The sequence below is a fragment of the Gopherus evgoodei genome, chromosome 9, assembly GCF_007399415.2.
Source record: "Gopherus evgoodei ecotype Sinaloan lineage chromosome 9, rGopEvg1_v1.p, whole genome shotgun sequence".
Lineage (NCBI taxonomy): Eukaryota > Metazoa > Chordata > Testudines > Testudinidae > Gopherus > Gopherus evgoodei.
The window spans coordinates 69,384,741-69,397,476 of NC_044330.1; positions in this window are offsets into that span (position 1 = coordinate 69,384,741).

Sequence of the window (12,736 nt, forward strand, 5' to 3'; positions counted from 1 at the left end):
AACACACACACACCCTGCCAGGGGCGGCTCTAGGTATTTTGCCGCCCCAAGCATGGCAGGCAGGCTGCCTTCAGTGGCTTGCCTGCGGGAGGTCCCCGGTCCCGCAGATTCGGCGGCACACCTGCGGGAGGTCCACCGAAGCTGTGGGACCAGCGGACCCTCTGCAGGCACAGCAGAGCGCCCTCCGTGGCTTGCTGCCCCGGGCACGCACTTGGCATGCTGGTGCCTGGAGCCGCCCCTGCCCCCTGCACAGCTGGCAGGAGCAATGTGGCTACAAAGCAGGGGGAGGGGCACCTGAGCACATGCTGCTGGATTTGTGGTGGCTCTGCTAATCAAGTGGGCGTCATCGGGGGAAAACCTGGACATTTGTAGCAGGGACAGATGAGGGACTATAGAGGGGAAATCTAATGACCATCTTAGGTGGCTGTATACTAATGCAAGAAGTATGGGGAATAAACAGGAAGAACTAGAAATTCTAGTGAATAATCACAACTACAACATAATGAGTATAGTGGTATAGGAAAGACACAGAGAAAAAAAGGAAGATGATGCCTTGTATATCAAAGATGTCTATGCTTGCACTGAGGTTGAAATAAAAGTGGGAGGCAGATCTGTTGAAAGGCTCTGGGTGAGGATAAAGGGGGTAAAATACAAGGGGGATGTCATGATAGGGGTCTACTACAGACCACCAAACCAGGAAGAAGAGGTGGATGAGGCTTTTTTTTAAACAACTAAAAATCATACAAAACACAGGAGTTGGTAGTGATGTGGGTCTTCAACTACCCAGGCATCTGTTGGTGGGGGGGCTGGAAATACAGCAGGGCACAAATTATCCAACAAGTTCTTGGAATGCATTGGAGTTGGGAGACAACTTTTTATTACAAAAGACGGAGAAAGCAACAAGAGGTGAGACTGTTCTGGATTTGATTCTGATAAATAGGGACTAGTTGAGAATTTGAAGGTGGAAGGCATCTTGGATGAAAGTGATTGTGAAATGGTTGAGTTCATGATTCTAAGGAATGGTAGGAGAGAAAACATCAGAATAAAGACAATGGACTTCAAGAAGGGAGATTTTAGCAAACTCAGAATTGGTAGGTAAGATCCCGTGGGAAGCAAATCTAAGAGAAAAAAGAGTTCAGAACAGCTGGCAGTTTTCTAAAAGAAACTTTATTAAGGGTACAAGAGCAAATGAGTAGGAAAGATAGGAAGTATGGTAAGAGACTACCCTGGCTTAACCAGGCATGTAGGAAAAAAATTAGAAAGGTCAATGGACAAAATGAGATTGAATTAGCTTGGGACATAAAGGAAACAAGAAAAAAGAAAATATTTTACAAATAAATGAGAAGCAAGAAGAAAACTAAGGACAGGGGAGGCCCATTACTCAGAGAGGAGTGAAAGACAATGACAGAAAATGCAGCAATGTCTGAACGTTAAATGCCTTTTTTTTTGTTTCAATTTTCAACAGAAAAGTTAGCTGTTATTGGATAACTAATATAGTTTACATCCATTTAAATGGGGGTAGGATCTGAGGCTAAACTAGGAAAAGAACAAGTTAAGAATTGTGTAGACAAGTTAGATGTCTTCAAGTCAGCAGGCCTAATGAAATGGGCTTAAGTTGCAGCAAGGGAGATTTAGGTTAGATATTATGAAACACTTCCCAACTGTAAGGATAGTTAAGCGCTGGAACAAATTATCTAAGGAGGTTATGGAATACCCATCACTGGAGATATTTAAGAACAGGTTAGACAAATAGCTGTCAGGAATGGTCTAGTTATTACTTAATCCTGCCATGAGCGCAGGGGACTGGACTAGATGACCTATTGAGGTCCCTTCCAGTCCAATATTTCTAGGATTCAGTGATACAATGATTTCAGTGGGAGTTAGATACCTAAAGACCTTTGAGGATCTGGGCCACAATCCCTATCTCTAATTGTCTGTAAAGCACCATGCACACATTGCTGTAGAAATATTTGATTTAGCTTTATTGAATCCTTTCTACAAGGACTTCAGATTCCTTGTCCCTCCCAGTCATTGAGCATTTTGATAATTGGATCTTAGTTAAGGGTTAACTTCTACCCTTGGATACATCAGTAGAAACCAGATGGGTGTATTGGAGGGCGGAAGGAGATACTCAACAGATCCAATTGGAGTGCCCATCCACAACTCCACTCCTTAAACTGCTGATGAAAACCAGAGCATTTCTAGGGGTTTATGTCCTTTGTCCTGTCCACTTTGTAGCTGAGAAGCCCATCAAGTTGCTTGGCTATGCCTGCCTTCCTGCTCTGCTCTTTACTTGTATGCTCTGTTACACCCACAATTGATGTGCTGGCAGCTTTTCTGAAGCGTTGCTGTGTATTAAACTAAGGTAATTTGTAATTGTAGTGTGCCAGCTTGGACCCATATTGGGCACCAAGGGATAACCCATCAGCTAGAAAAAAAATTCATTGTTACCACCTGTTAGGCACATATCTGGTGATCATCACCAGGGTGGGTGTAGATGCTGGAAGCGATGCAGTGTTTCTGTACTACGATATGTTTAAATATTATCGAGTGTCCAATCCAAAGAAATCATAAACTTAAAAAGGGCCATCACTTATAGAAACGTTGTCTAATTTTGGCCAATAGTAGCAGTAATCTTCTAAACACAATTGATAATGCAAATATGTACTCAAAATAGTATGGTTTGGGGAAATATTTAGCCCCATGTGATATATTTTGTGCATATTTTTAACAAATGTGATGCTGACACTGACTATACCCCAAGTGCTGTCAGCCGCACCAATTTTTCTCTCATCTCTTTTGGTTGCTGTGCTCTAAGGTGTAGGAAATGGGCCTACTCATATTTAGCTGACAGATGTAGGGTGAGAATTCTCTGGTGAAAGAATGCTGAACAAATTCAAAGCATTATGCCAAGAGAAACCTCCTGAGGGTGGGGGTGACCCATTGCTTTGGACAAGGACGATGGCACTGCTGATTTCAGCCACAAGGAGGAGACAGAAGACTAGGAATCAGTAGTAGCTTCCTTCCTTAGTTCCATGGTAAATCATCCCAAAACAGTGGACAGGAACACTCACTTCTTTGCAGGAGCTATTTCGTTTGAGCAGGCCCTCCCCACTTCTGCAACAGTCTATATCTCAACCAGGGAAAGAAGAGTGGATAAAGCCCCCAAAACTCTCTAAGAACATAAGAACATAAGAACGGCCGTACTGGGTCAAACCAAAGGTCCATCCAGCCCAGTATCCTGTCTACTGACAGTGGCTAATGCCAGCTGCCCCAGAGGGAATGAATCTAACAGGTAATGATCAAGTGATCTCTGTCCTGCTGTCCATTACCACCCTCTGACAAACAGAGGCTAGGAACATCATTCCTTACCCATTCTGGCTAATAACGATTAATGGACTTAACCTCCATGAATTTATCCAGTTCTCTTTTAAACCCTGTTACAGTCCTAGCCTTCATAACCTCCTCAGGCAAGGAGTTCCACAGGTTGACTGTGTGCTGTGTGAAGAAGAACTTCCTTTTATTTGTTTTAAACTTGCTGCCCCTTAATTTCATTTGGTGGCCCCTAGTTCTTATATTATGGGAACAAGTAAATAACTTTTCTTTATTCACTTTCTCCACATCACTTATGATTTTATATACCTCTATCATATCCCCCCTTAGTCTTGTCTTTTCCAAGCTGAAAAGTCCCAGCCTCTTTAATCTCGCCTCATATGCGACCCATTCCAATCCCTAAGCATTTTAGTTGCCCTTCTTTGAACCTTTTCTAATGCCAGTATATCTTTTTGAGATTAGGAGACCACATCTGTTACGCAGTATTCAAGATATGGGTTGTCATAACCTTAGTCCCAGATCTGGACCTTAGCGTCCAAATATGGGGGTTAGCATGAAAACCTCCAAGCTTAGTTACCAGCTTGGACCTGGTACTTGCTGCCACCACCCAAAAAATAGAGGTTTTGGGGCACTCTGGTCCCCCTGAAAAACCTTCCCTGGGGACCCAAGACCCAAATCCCTTGAGTCTCACAACAAAGGGAATAATCCTTTTTCCCTTCCCCCCCACCCTCCAGGTGCTCCTGGAGAGATACACAGACACAAGCTCTGTGAATCCAAACAGAGTGACTCCCCCTCTCCGTTCCCAGTCCTGGAAACAAAAAGGACTTTCCTATTCCCAGAGGGAATGCAAAATCAGCTAGCAAATCCAACGCACACAGATTTCCCCTGATTTCTTCCTCCCACCAATTCCCTGGTGAGTACAGACTCAATTTCCCTGAAGTAAAGAAAAACTCCAACAGGTCTTAAAAGAAAGCTTTATATAAAAAGAAAGAAAAAATACATACAAATGTTCTCTCTGTATTAAGGTGACACAACACAGGGTCGATTGCTTAAAAGAATATTGAATAAACAGCCTTATTCAAAAAGAATACAAATCAAAGCACTCCAGCACTTATATTCATGCAAATACCAAAGAAAAGAAACCATATAACTTACTATCTGATCTCTTTGTCCTTACACTTAGAAACAGAAGATTAGAAAACAGAACTACTTCTCCAAAGCTCAGAGAAAGCAGGCAGGCAGAAAACAAAGACTTAGACACAACTTCCCTCCACCCAAAGTTGAAAAATCCGGTTTCCTGATTGGTCCTCTGGTCAGGTGCTTCAGGTGAAAGAGACATTAACCCTTAGCTATCTGTTTATGACATGGGTGTACCATCGATTTATATAAGGGCAATAAGATATTCTCCATCTTATTCTCTATCCACTTTTTAAAGATTCCTAACATCCTGTTTGCTTTTTTGACTGCTGCTGCACACTGCATGGATGTCTTCAGAGAACTATCCCCGATGACCCCAAGATCTTTTTCCTGGTTAGTTGTAGCTAAATTAACCCCCATAATATTGTATGTATAGTTGGGGTTATTTTTCCAATGTGCATTACTTTACATTTATCTACATTAAATTTCATTTGCCATTTTGTTGCCCAATCACTTAGTTTTGAGAGATCTTTTTGAAGTTCTTCACAGTCTGCTTTGGTCTTAACTATCTTGAGCAGGTTAGTATCATCTGCAAACTTTGCCACCTCACTGTTTACCCCTTTCTTCAGATCATTTATGAAGAAGTTGAATAGGATTGGTTCTAGGACTCACACCTCTAGTTACTCCTCTCCATTCTGAAAATTTCCATTTATGCCTACCCTTGTTCCCTGTCTTTTAACCAGTTCTCAATCCATGAAAGGATCTTCTCTCTTATCCCATGACAACTTAGTTTACATAAGAGCCTTTGATGAGTGAAGTGGTCAAGGCTTTCTGGAAATCTAAGTACACTATGTCCACTGGATCTCCCTTGTCCACATGTTTGTTGACCCCTTCAAAGAACTCTAATAGATTAGTAAGACATGGTTTCCCTACAGAAATCATGTTGACTTTTGCCCAACAATTTATGTTCTTCTATATGTGTGACAGTTTTATTCTTTACAATTGTTTCAACTAATCTGCCTGGTACTTGACATTAGACTTACTGGTCTGTAATTGCCAGGATCACCTCTAGAGTCCTTTTAAATATTGGTGTTACATTACCTAACTTCCAGTCTTTGGGTACAGAAGCCAATTTAAAGGCGTTGTGAGAGTTGTGCCTACCCCCTTCCTCAGTCATAGCCTAAGGATGAAACAAACACTTGCTAGATGCAACCCAGCCATCTTCCTTACCTCAGACAGGGAAGAACTGAGCAGACAGAACGGAAGGAGAACATAAGAACATAAGAACGGTCATACCAGGTCAGACCAAAGGTCCATCCTGCCCAGTATCTGTCTACCGACAGTGGCCAATGCCAGGTGCCCCAAAGGGAGTGAACCTAACAGGCAATGATCAAGTGATCACTCTCCTGCCATCCATCTCCATCCTCTGATGAACAGAGGCTAGGTTCGCCATTCTTTACCCATCCTGGCTAATAGCCATTTATGGACTTAACCACCATGAATTTATCCAGTTCCCTTTTAAACGCTGTTATAGTCCCAGCCTTCACAACCTCCTCAGGTAAGGAGTTCCACAAGTTGACTGTGCGCTGCGTGAAGAACTTCCTTTTATTTGTTTTAAACCTGCTGCCTATTAATTTCATTTGGTGACCCCTAGTTCTTGTATAATGGGAATAAGTAAATAACTTTCCTTATCCACTTTCTCAACATCACTCATGATTTTATATACGTCTATCCATCCCCCTTTAGTGTCCTCTTTTCCAAGCTGAAGAGTCCTAGCCTCTTTAATCTTTCCTCGTATGAGACCCTCTCCAAACCCCTAATCATTTTAGGCCATGTCTACATCTAAAATTTTGCAGCGCTGGTTGTTACAGCTGTATTAGTACAGCTGTATAGGGCCAGCGCTGCAGAGTGGCCACACTTACAGCAACCAGCGCTGCAAGTGGTGTTAGATGTGGCCACACTGCAGCGCTGTTGGGCGGCTTCAAGGGGGGTTCCGGGAACGAGAGAGCAAACCGGGAAAGGAGACCAGCTTCGCCGCGGTTTGCTCTCGCGTTCCCCGAACCACCCTGCAAACCGCAGGGAAGGAGACCTGCTTGCTCGGGGTTCCGGGAACGAGAGAGCAAACCGGGAAAGGAGACCAGCTTCGCCGCGGTTTGCTCTCGCGTTCCCGGAGCCACCCTGCAAACCGCAGGGAAGGAGACCTGCTTGCTCGGGGTTCCGGGAACGAGAGAGCAAACCGCGGCGAAGCTGGTCTCCTTTCCCAGTTTTGCTCTCTCGTTCCCCGAACCGCCGAGCAAGCGGTTCTCCTTACCTGCTTGCTCGGGGTTCCGGGAACGAGAGAGCAAACCGGGAAAGGAGATCAGCTTGATTACCAGAGGCTTCCTCCTTCCATGGAGGTCAAGAAAAGCGCTGGTAAGTGTTTACATTGGATTACCAGCGCTGGATCACCAGCGCTGGATCCTCTACACCCGAGACAAAACGGGAGTACGGCCAGCGCTGCAAACAGGGAGTTGCAGCGCTGGTGATGCCCTGCAGATGTGTACACCTTCAAAGTTGCAGCGCTGTAACTCCCTCACCAGCGCTGCAACTTTCTGATGTAGACAAGACCTTAGTTGCCCTTTTCTGAACCTTTTCTAGTGCTAGAATATCTTTTTTGAGGTGAGGAGACCATATCTGTACACAGTATTCGAGATGTGGGCGTACCATGGATTTATGTAAGGGCAGTAATATATTCTCAGTCTTATTCTCTATCCCCTTTTTAATGATTCCTAACATCCTGTTTGTTTTTTTTGACTGCCTCTGCACACTGCGTGGACATCTTCAGAGAACTATCCAAGATGATGCCAAGATCTTTTTCCTGACTCGTTGTAGCTAAATTAGCCCCCATCATATTGTATGTATAGTTGGGGTTATTTTTTCCAATGTGCATTACTTTACATTTATCCACATTCAATTTCATTTGCCATTTTGTTGCCCAATCACTTAGTTTTGTGAGATCTTTTTGAAGTTCTTCACACTCTGCTTTGGTCTTAACTATCTTGAGTAGTTGAGTATCATCTGCAAACTTTGCCACCTCACTGTTTACCCCTTTCTCCAGATCATTTATGAATAAATTGAATAGGATTGGTCCTAGGACTGACCCTTGGGGAACACCACTAGTTACCCCTCTCCATTCTGAGAATTTACCATTAATTCCTACCCTTTGTTCCCTGTCTTTTAGCCACTTCTCAATCCATGAAAGGACCTTCCCTTTTATCCCATGACAGCTTAATTTACGTTAAGAGCCTTTAGTGAGGGACCTTGTGTCATAAACAGATAGCTAAGGGTTAATGTCTCTTTCACCTGAAGCACCTGACCAGAGGACCAATCAGGAAACCGGATTTTTTCAACTCTGGGTGGAGGGAATTTTGTGTCTGAGGTCTTTGTCTGTCTGCCTGCTTTCTCTGAGCTTTGGAGATGTAGTTTCTGTTTTCTAATCTTCTGTTTCTAAGTGTAAGGACAAAGAGATCAGATAGTAAGTTATATGGTTTCTTTTCTTTGGTATTTGCATGAATATAAGTGCTGGAGTGCTTTGATTTGTATTCTTTTTGAATAAGGCTGTTTATTCATATTTCTTTTAAGCAATTAACCCTGTATTTTGTCACCTTAAAACAGAGAGACCATTTGTATGTATTTTTCTTTCTTTTTTATACAAAGCTTTCTTTTAAGACCTGTTGGAGTTTTTCTTTACTTCAGGGAAATTGAGTCTGTACTCACCAGGGAATTGGTGGGTGGAAGAATTCAGGGGGAGATCTGTGTGTGTTGGATTTGCTAGCCTGATTTTACATTCCCTCTGGGTGAAGAGGAAAGTGCTTTTGTTTCCAGGACTGGGAACGGAGAGGGGGAGTCACTCTGTTTGGATTCACAGAGCTTGTGTCTGTGTATCTCTCCAGGATCACCTGGAGGGGGGAAGGGAAAAAGGATTATTTCCCTTTGTTGTGAGACTCAAGGGATTTGGGTCTTGGGGTCCCCAGGGAAGGTTTTCAGGGGGGACCAGAGTGCCCCAAAACACTCTAATTTTTTGGTGGTGGCAGCAAGTACCAGGTCCAAGCTGGTAACTAAGCTTGGAGGTTTTCATGCTAACCCCCATATTTTGGACGCTAAGGTCCAAATCTGGGACTAGAGTTATGACATGGTGTGCAGCGGTTACGGGATAGACAGAATCCAGAAGCCAGTAGAAATATTTTATTTTTCTTTTCTCTGCTAGGGGCTTTTTAGCAGAGAGAAACAGTTTGGTTTTAAAAAAGGAACCAGAGAGAATTTTTTTTTTCTGCTCTCTCTGGCAGTTTGTGGCTTGCATAATAAGCAAGAAACCATTAAGGTGCTATTAAGAGTCTTTTGTCACACAATAGCACTCCCATTGAGAGTCATTACCAGCACTATATACATGCAAATACAGTGGTTTTTCTGGTTTGCTTTACATTGAAAACAAAGGGCAAACCCCCTGTTGCTAGGCAGACCCCAGGAGGCAACAGAGCCTGCAGTTCAGAAGATAAACACCGGAGGGCACCCCAACACAAGAAAACAGGAACCATGACTTCTAAGGCAAAAATTGAGGCCGAAGAACAAATCAAAGAAGCTGAACACAGGCGAGAGATGGAAAAACACAAATAGGAACTAGAAATAAAACAAAAAGAGATGGAGCTGAAAGAAAAGGAAGAAAGCATCAAACTGGCAGCCTACCAAAGAGAACAGGCAGCCAAAGAGGCAGCACACAAAAGAAAACTAGAAGAAGAAGAGGTGGCCCACCGACGAGACATGGAAAAACACCAAAAAGAAATGGAAAAACACCAAAAAGAAATGGAAAAACAACAAAAAGAGAATGAAGAGAAGGAAAAACAGAGAAAACATGAACTGGACTTGGCAAAAGCTGGGCTGCATGTGCCAGCCAACCCTAACAACCCGGCGCCAATTATGGCTCCACAGCACAGGAAATTTCCCACCTACAAGGCAGGTGATGACACCGAGGCCTTCTTGGAAAATTTTGAAAGAGCCTGTCTTGGGTACAGCATCCCCGAAGACCAGTACATGGTAGAATTGAGGTCACAGCTCAGTGGACCTTTAGCAGAGGTGGCAGCTGAAATGCCTAAGCAGCAAATGAATTACTATAAACTTTTTCAAACCAAGGCCAGATACAGAATGGGGATAACCCCAGATCATGCCCGTCGGCGCTTCAGAACCCAAAAGTGGAAACCAGAGGTGTCATTTCCCAAACACGCCTACTACGTTGCAAAAAATTATGAGGCCTGGATATCAGGACACAATGTTAAAACCTTGGAAGAACTGCACCTCCTCATACAAATGGAGCAGTTCTTGGATGGTGTTCCTGAAGACATCACACGGTACATACAAGATGGAAAACCCAAAGATCTTGCTGAGGCGGGGGAGATTGGAGCCAAATGGATGGAAGTGCCAGAAAGCAAGAAAGCTACTGTCAAGGGGAACGATTACCCCAGGGGGCACACAGACCATAAGCCCTACAACCGAGGACAGCCAAAGACCCCACATACAACCCAAGTAAAGCCACAGACGCCCTATTCTTCCACCTCACCAGTCTCCAGTAACTCACCTCGGCCCAGTGACCCGTCAGATGGAAGATGCTTTAAGTGTAATGAACTGGGACATATCAAGGCCAACTGTCCAAAGAACACCATGCGAGTGCAATTCATTACACCACCATCACCCCAAAGATCCCCAGGCAGGATGCCTCTCAAATACCCTTGGAGCGAAGGGAAAATTTGAGAGTGGGCGGAAAGAAGGTTACTGCGTGGAGAGACACGGGGGCACAAGTGTCAGCTATCCACCAATCCTTCGTTGACCCCAAATTCATCACCCAAAGGCCAAAGTTACAATTTACCCCTTCATGTCACAAGCTGTAGACTTGCCTACAGCTCAACTGCCTGTCCAGTACAAAGGCTGGTCAGGAATGTGGACTTTTGCAGTCTATGACAATTATCCTATCCCCATGCTACTGGGGGAAGACTTGGCCAACTAGGTGAGGCGGGCCAAGAGAGTGGGAATGGTTACCCGTAGCCAAACCAGGCAAGCTTCCAGACCCATTCCTGTTCCTGAACCGTCCACAGAGGCCCCGTCTGTGTTACCAGAGACCCAGACAGAGGGAGTGGACCCGGATTCCATGCCAACCACTGAAACAGCCACAACACCTCCAGTCCCAGGCCCGGAACTGGAACAGCAACCAGCACCAGCAAGTGCAACCACATCTTCAAACTCAAAGCCAGAGGGCGCCAGCGAGCCAAAACTGGCAGAAGCAACAGACAGCCATACCCAAAAGGCTCAGCCAGAGCCTGAAATAACTTCAGGTGCACCAGCGGAGAGCGGTACACCAGCAACGGAAACAACCCCATCACCTACATCGCTTCCAGAGGGACCAAGCCCAAGTCCACAGTCTGAGGAAGAACTGGTGACCCCAGCCTCAAGGGAACAGTTCCAGACTGAGCAGGAAGCAGATGACACCCTTCAGAAAGCTTGGGCGGCAGCACGGAGCACCCCACCGCCTCTCAGCTCTTCTAATTGATCCCGGTTTGTTATAGACCAAGGACTTTTATACAAGGAAATTCTTTCTGGTGGACACCGGGAAGAATGGCAGCCGCAAAAACACTTGGTGGTTCCAACTAAGTACCGGGGGAAGCTCTTAAGCTTAGCCCATGATCATCCCAGTGGCCATGCTGGGGTGAACAGAACCAAAGACAGGTTGGGGAAGTCCTTCCACTGGGAGGGGATGGGCAAGGACGTTGCCAAGTATGTCCGGTCTTGTGAGGTGTGCCAAAGAGTGGGAAAGCCCCAAGACCAGGTCAAGGCCCCTCTCCAGCCACTCCCCATAATTGAGGTCCCATTTCAGCGAGTAGCTGTGGATATTCTGGGTCCTTTCCCAAAAAAGACACCCAGAGGAAAGCAGTACGTACTGACTTTAGTGGACTTTGCTACCTGATGGCCAGAAGCAGTTGCTCTAGGCAACACCAGGGCTAACACTGTGTGCCTGGCCCTAACAGACATCTTGCCCAGGGTAGGTTGGCCCTCCACATCCTTACAGATTCAGGGTCTAATTTCCTGGCAGGGACCATGGAAAAACTGTGGGAAACTCATGGGGGTGAATCACTTGGTTGCCACCCCGTACCACCATCAAACCAATGGCCTGGTGGAAAGGTTCAATGGAACTTGGGGGCCATGATACGAAAAATTCATCAACGAATTCTCCAATAATTGGGACCTAGTGTTGCAGCAAGTTGCTGTTTGCCTACAGGGCTGTACCACATCCCAGTTTAGGGTTTTCACCGTTTGAACTTGTGTATGGTCACGAGGTTAAGGGGCCATTACAGTTGGTGAAGCAGCCATGGGAGGGGTTTACGCCTTCTCCAGGAACTAACATTCTGGACTTTGTAAGCAACCTACAAAGCACCCTCCGACACTCTTTAGCCCTTGCTAGCGAGAACCTAAAGGATGCTCAAGAAGAGCAAAAGGGCCTGGTATGACAGACATGCCAGAGAATGTTCCTTCAAGGGTAGGAGACCAGGTTATGGTCTTGAAGGCGCAACAGGCCCATAAGATGGAAGCATCATGGGAAGGGCCATTCACGGTCCAAGAGTGCCTGGGAACTGTAAACTACCTCATAGCATTTCCCAATTCCTCACTAAAGCCTAAAGTGTACCATGTTAATTCTCTCAAGCCTTTCTATTCCAGAGACTTACAGATTTGTCAGTTTACAGTCCAGAGAGATGAGGCTGAGTGGCCTGACGGTGTCTACTACGACGGGAAAAAAGACGGTGGCGTGGAAGAGGTGAACCTCTCAACCACCCTGGAACGTCTGCAGCGGCGACAAATCAAGGAGCTGTGCACTAGCTTCGCCCCATTGTTCTCAGCCACCCCAGGACGGACTGAACGGGCATACCACTCCATTGATACAGGTAATGCTCACCCAATCAGAACCCCACCCTACCGGGTGTCTCCTCATGCCCAAGCTGCTATAGAACGGGAGATCCAGAACATGCTACAGATGGGTATAATCCGCTCATCTACCAGTGCATGGGCATCTCCAGTGGTTCTGGTACCCAAACCAGATGGGGAAATACACTTTTGCGTGGACTACCGTAAGCTAAATGCGGTAACTCGTCCGGACAACTATCCAATGCCACGCACCGATGAGCTATTGGAGGAGTTGGGACGTGCCCAGTTCATCTCTACAATAGACTTAACCAAGGGGTACTGGCAA